General features: G+C 38.5%; 1 protein-coding gene and 1 non-coding gene across 2 annotated transcripts in view; one reads left to right on the forward strand and one right to left on the reverse strand.

The window, feature by feature from the left end:
- Positions 1–13878, reverse strand: part of Galntl6 (polypeptide N-acetylgalactosaminyltransferase like 6) — a 1056791-nt gene that overhangs the window by 948427 nt on the left and 94486 nt on the right. The gene's annotated exons all lie outside the window — the stretch shown is intronic.
- On the forward strand, positions 2392–2536 carry LOC115062682. Its single transcript, XR_003842615.1, has one exon. It is a non-coding gene; the product is annotated as a small nucleolar RNA SNORA48 (small nucleolar RNA).

Here is a 13878-nt window from a genome sequence, read left to right on the forward strand (position 1 = left end):
TGATTTGCATTTCCCTGATGACTAAGGATGTTGAACATTTTTTCAGGTGTTTCTCAGCCATTCGGTATTCCTCAGTTGAGAATTCTTTGTTTAGCTTTGTACCCCATTTTTTTAAATAGAGTTATTTGAATTTCTGGAGTCCAGCTTCTTGAACTCTTTGTATATATTGGATATTAGTCCTCTATCATATTTAGGATTGGTAAAAATCTTTTCCCAATCTGTTGATGGCCTTTTTGTCTTGTTGACAGTGTCTTTTGCCATAAAGAAGCTTTGCAATTTTATGAAGTCCCATTTGTCAATTCTTGATTTTACAGCACAAGCCATTGGTGTTCTGTTGAGGAATTTTTTTCCCTGTGCCTATATCAGCCACAAGAGCATTTTACTGACATGATGCCATGGTACATTTTTCAAAGTTACAGGGGAGCTTCATTCTAAGCAACAGTGCAAAAATCAGTTTAAACCATTTCTCTCCGGTTTCGGCCTGATTTCACTTTCCCCATATCTAATTCTTATTTCTCATGCTTAGCATGTTTTACCTCCTTTCTTGTCAAATAGATTATATATATTGTTTGTAGTTATAAATTTTTATGTTCTTGCTCTTCCAAGTGTAAAATATCTATCACATATTCTTAAAGAACTGTTATAATTTGTCAGATAAACATTTAAAGTTTTGAAACTGATATTAATCATTTTTGAAGCATGTCCTAAACAATTCATGGAATATGATTTTATTTTTATCTAATATGTTTCATCTGGTTGAGTATCATTGTCTTAATTAGGATTTTACTGCTGTGAAAAGACACCATGACAAAGGGAACTCTTATAATGATGACATTTAATTGGTCCTGACTTACAGGTTCAGAAGTTCAGTCCATAATTACCAAGGCAGAAGCATGGCAGCATCCAGGCAGGCATGGTACAGGTTGAAATGAGAGTTCTAAATCTTCATCTGAAGGCTGAAAGTGGAAGACTGACTTCCGGGCAGCTAGGATGAGGGTTTTAAAATCCATACCCAGAGTGACGCACCTATTCTAATAAGACCACACCTCCAAATAGTGTAACTTCCTGAGCCAAGTATATTCAAACCATGACTTGATAAAATGATATATAACTGCCTAAGATTCAGCATTTAAACAAAAGTGTAAATTTAATAAGTAAGGAAAATAAGAAGAACATTTAATAGGAATAAGCGGCAAGTGGGGAGGAACAGATACCAAAGTCTTATACCTATTCTTCAGTACACTTAATTATATTTTATGAATTTTCAGCACAATTGTTTTATATGTGTTGGAGGAGCTTAAATTATTCTGCTGGTTTCTAATTTTTTTTCTGGAGTGACCAGAGAAAGAAACTTAGATGCCAAATTCTAATGAAGAAATTAACAAATAACTAATACTGTAGTTAGAAAGTAATTGTGTGCAAATGTTTACAAGTAAGTAGGTGACATACTGTGTTTTCTATTGTATACCTTTCTTAATGAGAATAACTAGTGAGATACATTTGAACTAGCCCAACTTCGTACAGTATGAATTTTCCAAAGTGAAATACAATCAGCATCTAGTAGCAAGCATTTATATAGTAGCTTAAGACATTGGATATAATACAAAGCAAGCAAAGAAACAAGCATACAACAGTGAAATAAGATTTGGGCAGGTATAGAAATAAGTTCTAGATCAGGGCAGGGGAGTAGTATAGGATTTAAGGTCTACTTCACAGAAGAAAACACATGCCTGCTACTGTGAATCTGTCCAAGGGCTCATGCTTGGGTCACGGTATCTCCAACTTACCCCTAAATCTTTGTCTCTATACCTACATGTAAATGCGTATCTTAGTTCTCATCAAACAAGAGTCTTTGTGTAGCAGCCAGTGATTGATGCAGACACACACAATGTTTCGAGAATAAAGTACTGTGAATGTGATCAACTGAAGTGGGAACCTGCAGCAGGAGCTATTAGAAGAAGTATGCGGTGGTCAGATGGAAGAGAAAGAGAAATGGAGCAACTTAATCATTGTGAAGAGAGGTGGAACTAGAGAACACTTGGACTGAGCAGGTTCCAGTTGTGTACTTAGGGAAAGAAAATGTCATGAATTGAGAAAAGAGAATGCAGAGGTATATGAAAGCTCTGGATGGAGAAAACTTAGAGTGAACTGAGGGTATTACATTAGTAATCTCAAAATATGAAAGAAACACTATAAAATTTACAAGAAAAGTGTAAGATGTTGGGAGACAGGGGAAGGTGAATCTGAGTAATGCAAAGAAGAAGAGTCAGGCATGAAAATGATCAAATTACAATGTATGCACTTATGACATTTGAAAAATAATCGATTGTATTCATGTGTGAAATTTGAAAGAATTGATATCTAAAGAAAAAACATTATTGATTGCTCCCCTGCCCCTGGCCATTGGGCAAAGAGACACCTTGTTGGTGATGTTGTTCTCATATTAGTCAGGAGTGGAGCAAATCGCAGTCCTTTGTTCATCCTAGCTTGAAGCCTCGCTTGGTGGCCAAAGCTGTCTTATGCCTAGGACTAATAAATATCAAATCAAGTCAAATCAAATCAAATTCAGGCAGCACAGAGCAGCAGGAGGAAGAAAGATACTTGTGGACCACCATGCCACACACAGACCTGCCTTCTAGCTTACTGCATGGGTGGACAGAGCCATAGACACCTGCTTGCTGTCATACCATGAAGCATGGATAAAAGATGTCACCCCGGGATCCACAGTCACTTGGCCAGCCTGCAGCAGGAGCTATTAGGAGTAGGTGGTGGTCAGATGGAAGAGAAAGAGAAATGGAGCAACTTAAGCCCTGTGAAGAGAAGTGGAACTGGAGATTCAAGAGTGGAGAGGAGGAGCCTGCTGTGAGTGGCCAGCCCCACCACCTGGAGCCATGGTGAGGTCCCAGCCTGATCTGTTGTCGAGGGCCATGTCTGCGTCCACTGCTACGCATCAGCAGTGGGTCTGTATCGACTTCTGTGGCTTATATTACTACTAGAAAACATGAGATGTCCCTGGCTGGCACAACTGTCAGGGATAATGTGGATGATCAGGTACATGTTTACTGCCTCCCCATCACTGGATTTAGTTCTCAAGAGTGTTGGCCCCATCTATCGCGGGTAGTAACACTTGAGAGAATAGGGCCTGACCCTCTCCTGGATAGCACAGCAGCTTAGCCATCGATCTCTGAAGACAGAGCAGGAAATAGCTGGCTCTGCGACATGTCTGCCTTGGCGTAGCCTGCATTGAAGGGGAGATGTTCTCAGTGTACTCATTCCTCACTACCTGAGGCAATTGGAAGAGCTGACCCTGAGGTTATGAGAGTTGGAGAACTAGCCCTGATCCCTCATTGGCCATAGCACTGGGAGGGGAGAGCCCTGTATCTAGCCTGGGAAACACAATGGAGCTGACCCTGATGGGAAATACAAGGGCGAGACATTCCTGAGGTAAGGGTGAGAACAGGAGGGCTGACCATGCCTCCTGCCAATGTCAGCATTGGGTGGTCCAGCAGGAGCTTCACTGGAGAGTGTGCCCTGGAGATATGGATAAGGGAGAGATTACAGGCCGACCACCTCAGCTACCACCCATGTGCAGATCCAGGACTCTGAATTAGCCCACTTCAAAAGCAAACAATTTGCAAATGGTTGGGATTTGTGAAGATTCCAGTCCTGGTGTTCCAAAGCTGCAAGATCAGCATGACACAGGGCGACAAGAGGATAATGAGGAGGAGTCTTGGTGAGGATCCAATATTGATGGTGTCATAGAGACCAGATGTCTGGACCCAGACCAATGATTCATTGCAATGAACACTGGCAAGTGAAGATGTGTGGGCAGAGCTATATACTGTGTGGCACACTGTGACATACTTCAGCTTCCAAGATTTCTATGCTTTGATGTTGTTTATTTCTTGTTTGTATGTTTTATTTTGGTGGGGGAGGTTACAAGGGTGAAGGGTGATGATGAGGGGATGGGGAGATGAGCAGGATTTTTGCATGATATGAAATTCAAAAGAATCAATAACATTTAACCTCTCAGAGGCAAGAGAGAAGAGGAATGGGATGAGGAAATCTGGGAGGGGGGACTGAGGAGGGACAATGACTGGAATGTTACCAAATAAAATAATTTAAATTAAAAATAATAAAAAGTAGCCTGGGCTGGCATTTGTGTAGCTGCTGCCTGAGAGGCTCTGCCAGTGCCTGGCAAATACAGAAGTGGATGCTCACAGTCATCCATTGGACGAAGCACAAGGTCCCCAGTGAAGGAGCCAGAGAAATACCCAGGGAGCTGAAGGGGACTGAAGCCCCATAGGAGGAACATCAATACAACCAGTACCCCCAGAGCTCCTTGGAACTGTACCACCAATCAAAGAAAACACATGATGAAACTTGTGGCTCTAGCTATATTTGTAGCAGAGGATGACCTAGTATGTCGTCAATGGGAAGAGAGGCCCTTAGTCTTGTGAAGACTCTAGGCCCCAGTATAGGGGAATGCCAGGACCAGGAATGGGAGTGGGTGGGTTGGGGATCAGGAGGAGATAGGGGATTTTTCAGAGGGAAAACTAGGAAATGGGAAAGCATTTGAAATGTAAATAAGAAAATATCTAATAAAAAATAAAAAATAAAAATAAAAAGTTTTAGAAAGTAAATTGTTTATAAAATACTAGTGATTAGAATGGATTGGTGGTAGAATAATGTTTTATCAAAATTATTTCTAATTAAATTTAAATGTATTATTATTGCTATTATTACTATTATTATTGGCAACAACAAATGAAGATACTAATTTAAATGTATTTTTTGAGAATATGCATCTTAAACTAATCATAAAAAAGAAAGGAAGAAATAAAGTATACCAAAATGCCATGCATAATTAATATAACACATTTATGCATATACCACAAATACAGGTGAACTGTGGAATTATAATTTATAATCAAAGAAAAGGGATGGGTAGCAAATGTAGTATTAAACAGTATAAGGATTTTGAAAACAGTATAAATTACAAAAAAATTTAACATTAAAATTCCTTTTAGGTAAATTCATCATAAATTATCTATTTCTCTCATATTTCTCCATCTCTCTCTAAACAGATAAGGAGCTCATTATGTTATGTGTCTGAAGTTAGTTGCCTTGAATTCTGTTATTTTATTTTTTCATTATAATTTTTCATTAATTATATAAACAATTTTTATGACTTTTATACTTTTTTTTTAATCACAGACCCAACCTACTGCTACAGTATGTTTCTTGTATTTAGGTATAAAGATGTTTTATCTGCTTATGTGGCTGTACACTACATTCCTGGTGGACAGAAAGGTTTACTATAACCCCTAGAAATGGATTACAAATGGTGGTGAGCCATCATGTAAGTGTTTGTAATTGAATGTGGGTCCTTTGGAAGAGCAATAGATGCTCTTAACCAATGAATTATCTTTCTAGCCCTTTATCAGCCTTTCTATATTTGAACTCTCATTCCTACAGAAGAACCAACAGATGAGTAAATATGCTAGGTAGTAGTGAAGAAGAGCAAGGAGAATTATGAAATATCAAGGAAAAGAATTAGAAGCTGTATTACCAGGCTAACTTTTGCTGAATAAAATCACTTGTTACATTACTATAAAACATTAATGATCTGCAATCTTGAACCTTCAGATTTTATAGAATCATCTTTACCAGTTTCCTCATGAGCATTCATTTTTGAGAACGCTTCAGCGGAAGCCTTTACTTCCTCTGGATGTAAATAGTGACTCAGGCCAGCTACTAATACATCCAAACTCTTCCTGGAATAGATTAGAAAGGCATTTTTCTTCTCTTGTGCCTTGAATGTTTGTTTCATTTTACTCCTGTTGTTTGTTTGGGCTCATTTCTAGAGATTAAGGAAGGCCTGGCATTGTAGAGGAGCATCCAGGAGCCTGTGTATCTATAACAAAGTATTATTTATACTAAAGAAAGAAAATGAGAGGTGAGAGAAAGAGAAATTGGACATTCTGAATGCATAATTCCCTGTATGGGAAAGAAAAATTAACATCAGTTTACTATTAAAATAAGATCCGAGACAAACTTTTAGAAATAAAAGTGTCCTTAAGACACCTATGAAGAAAAAAAAATGTAAAGATTCATTTACTGAAAGTTTGACTTGAGACTTAAAAATATTGAGGGAGTCATTCGTGAAAAGTATAGAAAAGACTTAATAAGATAAAAGTCCGAGTACGAGTCAAGCTTATGGGTTAGAGCACCTGTCTTCTCGGTGCTTTCATCATCCAAGGAGTCTGATTGATTTCGGTACATTTCCAACAGTTTAGATGAAAGCGTGTATCGGGCTTTGAAGTAACTCTCTACACAAGTAGCATTTCCAAAATGAAATGATAGATTCCTCCTTACCCTGTCATAAGAACTATTATAATTATAACTGAGCATGTAGCAGATTTATAAAAAAGAAATCAAAATACAGATAAAAGTAAAAATACTGATACAACTACCAGTTCTTTGCTCTATTTCAATATTTACCCTGATGACTTTTAATATATATTTATAATCAATATATAAAATATATAACCAACAGTAATTCTTCTTAAAAAGAAATTAATGTAATATATGAATATAAAAATCTTAGTACTTCCTGTATGTTTCTTTGTGTCATATATTTATTATGATATAACAAACTTCTAAGAGGGGGTTATAAATTTGTTTTTATTTTTATCAAATTATTTTATTTATTTATATTCCAAATGTTAACTCCCATTCCTGCTCCCCCCTGCCAGAGTTCTTCATACCCTCCCCTTTACCTCTGATAGGGTGTTCCCCCAACCAACCCCCTTACCCACCCCTCTACCTCACATTCCCCCAGCTTCTCTCTTCCCTGAGGTATCAGGTCTAGTCTCTCCAGGTTTAGGCACATCACCTCCCACTGATACCAGACAGGCTAGTCTGCTGCTACATATGTGCCAGAAGGCCAGGGGTCAGCCCCATTTTGGTTGGTTGCTTAGTTTCTGGAAGCTCTTAGGGGTCTGGGTTAGGTGATACTGTTGTTCTTCCTATGGGGTAGTCATCCCTTTCAGCTCCTTCAACCCTTCCTCTCATTCTTCCCTAGGGGTCCCTGCCTTCAGTCTAATAGTTAGATGTAAGTATCTGCCTTTGTCTCAATCAGGTGCTAATAGATCCTCTCAGAGGACAGCCATGCTAGGCTCCTATCTACAACCACAATATGGCATCAGAAATATTGTCAGGGTTTAGTGCCTGAGCATGGGATGGATCCCAAGTTGGGCCCATCACTGGATGGCCTTTCCTTCGGTCTCTGCTCCATTTTTGGCCCTGCATCTCATCAAGACAGAAACAATTCTGGGTCACAGTTTTTGAAAGGTAGGTGGGTGGCACCATTCCTCCACTGGAGGTTCTATCTATCTACTGTGGGTTCTTGCAGCTCCACGGCCCCATTGTTGAGCATCCCCACTGGGTCCTGGAAACCTCTTATATCCATAGTCTCTGGGACTCTCTAGAGATTCCTCCACCTCCCACCCCCCAACAGCTGCGTATTTCTATTCATTCTCCTGGTCCTCTAGGCTTCTCCCCATCTCCCTGATATCAGATCCTGCCCCCATCACCTTTTCCCCACTTCTCTCACCACCTACCCTGGTCTCTCCATCCCTCTGACTTCTGTGATTATTTTCTTCCCCCTTCTAAGTGGAATTGAAGCATTCTCACTTGGGCTGTCTTTATAGTTAAACTTCTTATGGAAAAACCCACCAAGATGAAGTCTCAATTTTGAATATCTATGCCCCCAAAGAGAGGTGCGCACATTTGTAAAAGAAACTTTCCTAAGTTCAAAGCACCCATTGAGCCTCACACCATAATAGTGGGAGACTTCAACACCCAACTCTAACCAATGAACAGTACATTGAAACAGAAGCTAAACAGAGATAGAGTGAAATTAACAGAAGTTATGAACCAAATGGATTTAACAGATCTCTACAGAACATTTAACTCCAAAATAAAAGAATATACCTTCTCAGCACCTCGGGGAAACTTCTCCCAAACTGATCATATAACTGGACACAAAACAAGCCTCAACAGATACAAAAAAAAATTGAAATGAATCCATGCATTCTATCAGATCACAATGGACTAATGCTGGACTTCAATTATAACAAAAACAACACAAAGGCCACATACCTATGGAAACTGAATAACTCTCGACTCAATAACTTTTTTTTAAATTCTTATTCTCAAATTCCTATTTATAATCAACACATACAATATGTGAATCTCTCTGAAGGAACTAAAAAAAAATCTTCATAGTAACAATTTTTTTTTCTGGACACCAAAGAATGTAATCATTTTATGTTCTAGCCAAACTTGAAGTTCGAAATACTCATCTTCAATATTTTATGCTAAAGGGTAACTATGATATGTTTAGATTACATTAGAAAAGGAATTCTTCAGGAAAAGATAGAACAGAAATATCTAAATGTTCTTTGGTCTCAAAAAGACTCTACCCCTTTTACAAATTACTCTTATGCTTCTTAGTAACAAATAATGCATATCTGATAATTATGTAGTATAAAATGCGGTTAGGTATGAGCTGTTGATATCTTTGAACATTTGTTAAATGCTCTGGTTTTTGTTGAAATGTTTATTTAAATATTGAGGTGAATGTAAAATATTATAAATATTATGTTTGAAATAACCCCTCCTCATTTTACTATGTTCAGTATCATGTAGTCCAAGATTCTGCATCCTAGGTCTAACTATATGTAGAGATCAATCATAGGAAAGCAGTTTGGAACAGATGAGGGGCATCCAAATGAATCAAGTGTTCATAGCTTTGAATACCTGGATGCATTTGTTTAAAGAGTCCCAATTAGAATCTCTAAGTGGATTAAATAAATAATAAAAAGGCAAAGGCCTAACATGACATTATGAGACAAGGAACCTCAACATTACCAATGAGTTCATTTTCTGTTCGCCATCGACTGCTGGGCATGCAGCCTACCCTTAAAAGTAGTTTGCTTCCCCAGTGATTCTCCCTTAGAGAAAACTAGTTATCATTTGCAAGTGGTTATGAATTGAAAACAGCCTCTGGGTATTTGGATGAGTGCCCATTTCCTCTTTCAGTTTTAGGACCCCAGCTGATGCAAACCGATGCATGCCTTGTGGATTCATTCAGACCCTGTGCATCCTGCCTTGGTCTAAATCCCTATGAGTTCATATGTGCATCAACCAAGTTGATTTTGTGGGCCTTGTTTTCTTGGTTCCTCCATCGTCTCTGGCTTTAACACTCTTTCTGCCTCCTCTAGCACCGGGTTCCCTGAGTTCTGAGGAGAAGTGGTTTAATGGAGATATCCATTTTAGCTCATATTGTTAGAGGCGTATTTATTCTCTGTGTCATATGTGGCTGTGTGTCTCTGTACCTGTTCCCATTGATTGCAAATTTATGTTTCTCTAATGATGGATGAGCAAAGGACTGATCTATAACAGAATGCTATTAGAGTTACTTTATTACTATATTTTGATGTGGTTACTTTTTTAAACACTAAACCTCCCAGGTCCCAGGGCTATCTAGACTCCGTGTAGAGTACGGGTTTCAGCTCGTGGAGTGGGTCTTAAGTCAAATCAGAGATTGGTTGGTTACCCCCACAAGCTTTGTACTACCATGGTAGTAGCATAGCTTGCAGGCAGGACACCAATGTAGATCGAAGCATTTGTGGCTGAGTTGGTGTTTATGATTTCCTTTTGGTACTGTGTAGAGTAGCTTCCTGTACCAAAGATGCTAGTATGTAGGAGTGAAGGTTAGGTATTAACTCAATTTTTTTTGTTGTTGTTCTTTATTTAGATCTTATCTCTTTTTATTCTACAGATTCTTTTCCTAGATATCACAGCTTACACGTGGATAATTTTATCTGATTCCTTAGTGCAAAGGTGTGGGTCTCTACATATATATGTTTTTCTTGTGTTTTCTAGTGTGCTCATTTCCCTCTGTTTATTTTGTCCTACTCTGGTGTGTTTGTTTTTATCTTACCTTATTTTATTATTCTTCCTTAAAGGCCTCTTTTTTTTTTTTCTACTGAGAGACAGTAAGGTGACAGTGACTAATGTTAATTGTGGTAGCTTGTGTCTATGTTCCTTACTTAGCAGCTATATCAGGTTGCTGTGTATAAATGGGATTCAGATCAAAAGATCATCCCATTGGCCCATCTCCCTTTCCAGGACTCACAGCCTATTCTAGCTTCATCCACCAGCTGTAGACCAGGATTTCATATCCAGGACAGTTATCTTATGTTTTACTATAATACATTTCCCAATTTCATACTGTTACTAATTATTTGGCACAAGATGTTCCATTCAGCTGGCAGAATGTAGCTCTCTTTATCCATCCCCAAGGCAGACACTTCACATAAAATTGGCAGGAAACCTCAAGGGGACTTTTCTTATGCAAAATCATTCCCAGCTAGCTATGGTAGAGGCATGGACTTGTGGCTGTAATAATTTTTAGTCTTTCTTTGCTGGTGATTGATGATGTTGCTGGTGTTTTTATTTGCCTTATTATTTTTACTTATTATCTACTTGCAGAGTTGTCATAATTATGATATACATTTCACTCCATATTCTTCAAGTACTTAATAAGATGCAAAATAAAAACAAAGCAGAATTAAGTTTTTTAAAGGATACTTTAATTGTTCAGTCTTTAACTTATATGCTTTCTTAATAATTTCAATTTAGGAGTGTTTTATTAAGGGGGGATGCTGAACCATTTATTCAGCCACACAATTTCATTTCTCATATAGGAAATGATGTGTTGATGAGGGGAACTGTTATCTCATCAGCTTTTTTAGTGTACAAGATCCATAATCTTTCAAGCATAATATGCAGCATTTAAATAGTTGACTCTCATAAGCTAAAAATGTTGAATTTTCATCATCACTTAATGGCTCTGCAAATATCCTGTTTTGGTGATAACATCTGCTGCATATGCGTGGAGAGCAAAACTCGGATGCCTTTTGGTGTGGTGAGCTCTCATCCTTACTCTGCAAGAGCTTTCATACTTAGCTCCAGTTTCTAATGCTATACAAATTGTTTGCTCGGAACATAACTTTATTATAATATTCTTTATTATAATCAAAATCTTTCTTGTGGCTTTTGTTATCAGTTAAATTACATAATGTTGAGTGCCCAGATGTATTTGTAAGACATGGAAAATGTAAGGATGAGCAGCGGTGGAGCTGACAGAGTGTTTCAATTAAAGATTCCTTTATTCACTCTACTACAAAAATCCATCACTGCCCAAGCATGACATGAACAAGGAGGACACCAACAACCATGGGAAAGTGAACAGAGAAGCTCCATGAAGCTTGAAACCTAAAGAAATAATTAAAGTCATTTGAGTAAAGATGGGAACAGGAGAGGAAATCCTCCTCAGTGAATTGCACACCTATTGGCTGTCCAGTGCCAGTCAGCCCTGAAAAGACACAAGTAACGTTATGTAGATCCAACAAGTAGTATTTTGGAACATCTATGTGTATGCAAATACATGTATACATGTAATAGCAATGGATGACAGGAGAGCACGTAAATTTGAAGCACAGAGAGGGGGAACATGTGCAGGGCTTAGAGAGAGGAGGAGAAAGAAGAAAATAATTCAATTAATATTTCAGAAATCAACCAGAACAACAAAACAATCACAATGCACAGATGCAAGGCTGCTCTGCTGTCCATGATGTCACTACAGGACCAACTGTCAGCACTTCCCTTCCAGGGCTTCTGTGCCCAGTTTTTAGATAGTGACACTTTTCTCTGGTTTCTTGATGCATCTGAGTTACAGTCCCCCCCCCCAAAGAAAATGTAGCTGATTCTCCATCAACTTCTAGAACCTACTTTGTGCTTAGAAATGCCATTATTATTACAAAAGAATGATGTGTCATACACACACACACACACACACACACACACACACACACACACAATCTACCTGATAAGTACTGTAGAAATGATTTTAAGACCATTCGATTAAAAGAAATCGAAACTCACACTGCTACTGCAACACACATTTAGCAACCCAAGTATTGTCTTACTGAAAGTAGCATGTGTAGGGATTTAATCTGTAGGCATAAAGCATCTGTTTTACTCTTGTAAGATTTGCAAGCAAATGGATAGAACTAGAAAATATCATTCTGACCGAGGTAACCCAGTCACAAAAGAACACACATTGTATGTACTCACTGATAGGTGGATATTGGCAAAAAAAAAAAAAAAAAAAAAAAGCTTGGACTACTCACTATACAACTCAAAGACCATAAGACATAAGAAACCCAAGAAGAGGGAAAGACCAACGTGTGAATGTTCTTCAGTCCTTCTCAGGAGGGGGAAGAACATCATCATGGAAGATAGAAGTACTGAGGGATCTGGGGGAGGGAAAAAGAGGAGCAGAATCACTTGTGGGAGAAGACAAGGGGGGGGAGAAACACAGAGGGTCAGGAATTTGAATGCAAGTGTGTAGCAGTAGGGGGATAGAGAACTTAGGGTAGCCACTAGAAAGTTCCAGATGCCAAGGACTTAAGAGCTTCCCAGGCCACAACAGGGATGACATTAGCTGAAATACCCAACAAAGGGGAGAAAAAGAACCTGTAGAGGCCATATCCAGTGGATAGGCAAGGTCCCCAGGTGAGGGATGGGGCCACCCACTCAAATTAAAACTACTAATCCAGAATTACTTCTGTCAAAAGGAAATGCAGAGACAAAGAATGGAGCAGAGACTGAAACAAAGGGTATCCAGAGACTGCCCCAACTTAGTGATCATTGCCACATGCAGACACCAAACCCGGACATTATTGCTGATGCCAAGAAGAGCTTGCTGACAGGAGCCTGGTACAGCTGTCCCCTGAGAGGGCAGAGATTGGCCAATACAGATGAGGTTGCATGCAACCAACCACCAGACTGAGCATGGGCACCCCAAAAGAGGAATTGAGGGAACACTGAAGATGCTGAAGGGGGTTGCAATACCATAGAAAGAACAACATTACCAAATGAACAGACCCAGCAACGCTCCCAGGAACTAAACCACCAACCAAAGAGTACACATGGGGAGACCTATGGCTCCACCTGCATATGTAACAGAGGATTCCCTTATCTGGAATCAGTGGGAGAGAAGCCCCTTGGTCCTGTGTAGTCTTGATGACCCAGCAAAAGGGAATGTTAGGGTTGTGAGGCAGGAGTGGGTGGGTGGGTGGGGGGAGATCCCTCATAGAAAAAGGGGCAAAGTAGAGGGGATACAGGGTTTGTGGAGGGGAAACGGAACGGAGATAGCATTTGAAATGTAAATAAATAAAATAACAAAAAAAATGAAAAAAGAGAAAATGAATATTATCTTTTATGTTCTATTGTGAATTTTGTATTAATTATCCTAATGTGGCAAGCTTAGTCCATAGTTTCATGAAAAAGATATGCTAAATGTAGTAATATTGCCTTTGAAATTTATGCAGTAAAATTAATATCATCAACAAACAGATTTTCAAGATCCTATTCTTAGGTGAGTAATAGCCCTGATTTAATTAAAAACATACATTCCTTTTTTTTTAATACTTACCAATAAAATATACCAAAATTAAAATATTTTTGAATGTATATATTTTATGGACTTATTAAAGTCTTTTTATAGAACCAATTTAATTATTCAGATTAAAATGGTTCAAATATAATTTTAATTTTATTATTATCCTCATTTGTGAAACTAATATATTTGTAGTGTATTTACGTAATTTCCACCCCATACTGTCCATACACCAACTCCTTTCCAGAACTTCCACTCCTCCTCAACTTTATGACCTGTTCTTCTTTAACTATTATGGTTACACATTTTCATGCAGGCATGCACACACACACACACACACA

This window comes from Mus pahari, chromosome 19, assembly GCF_900095145.1.
Source record: "Mus pahari chromosome 19, PAHARI_EIJ_v1.1, whole genome shotgun sequence".
NCBI lineage: Eukaryota > Metazoa > Chordata > Mammalia > Rodentia > Muridae > Mus > Mus pahari.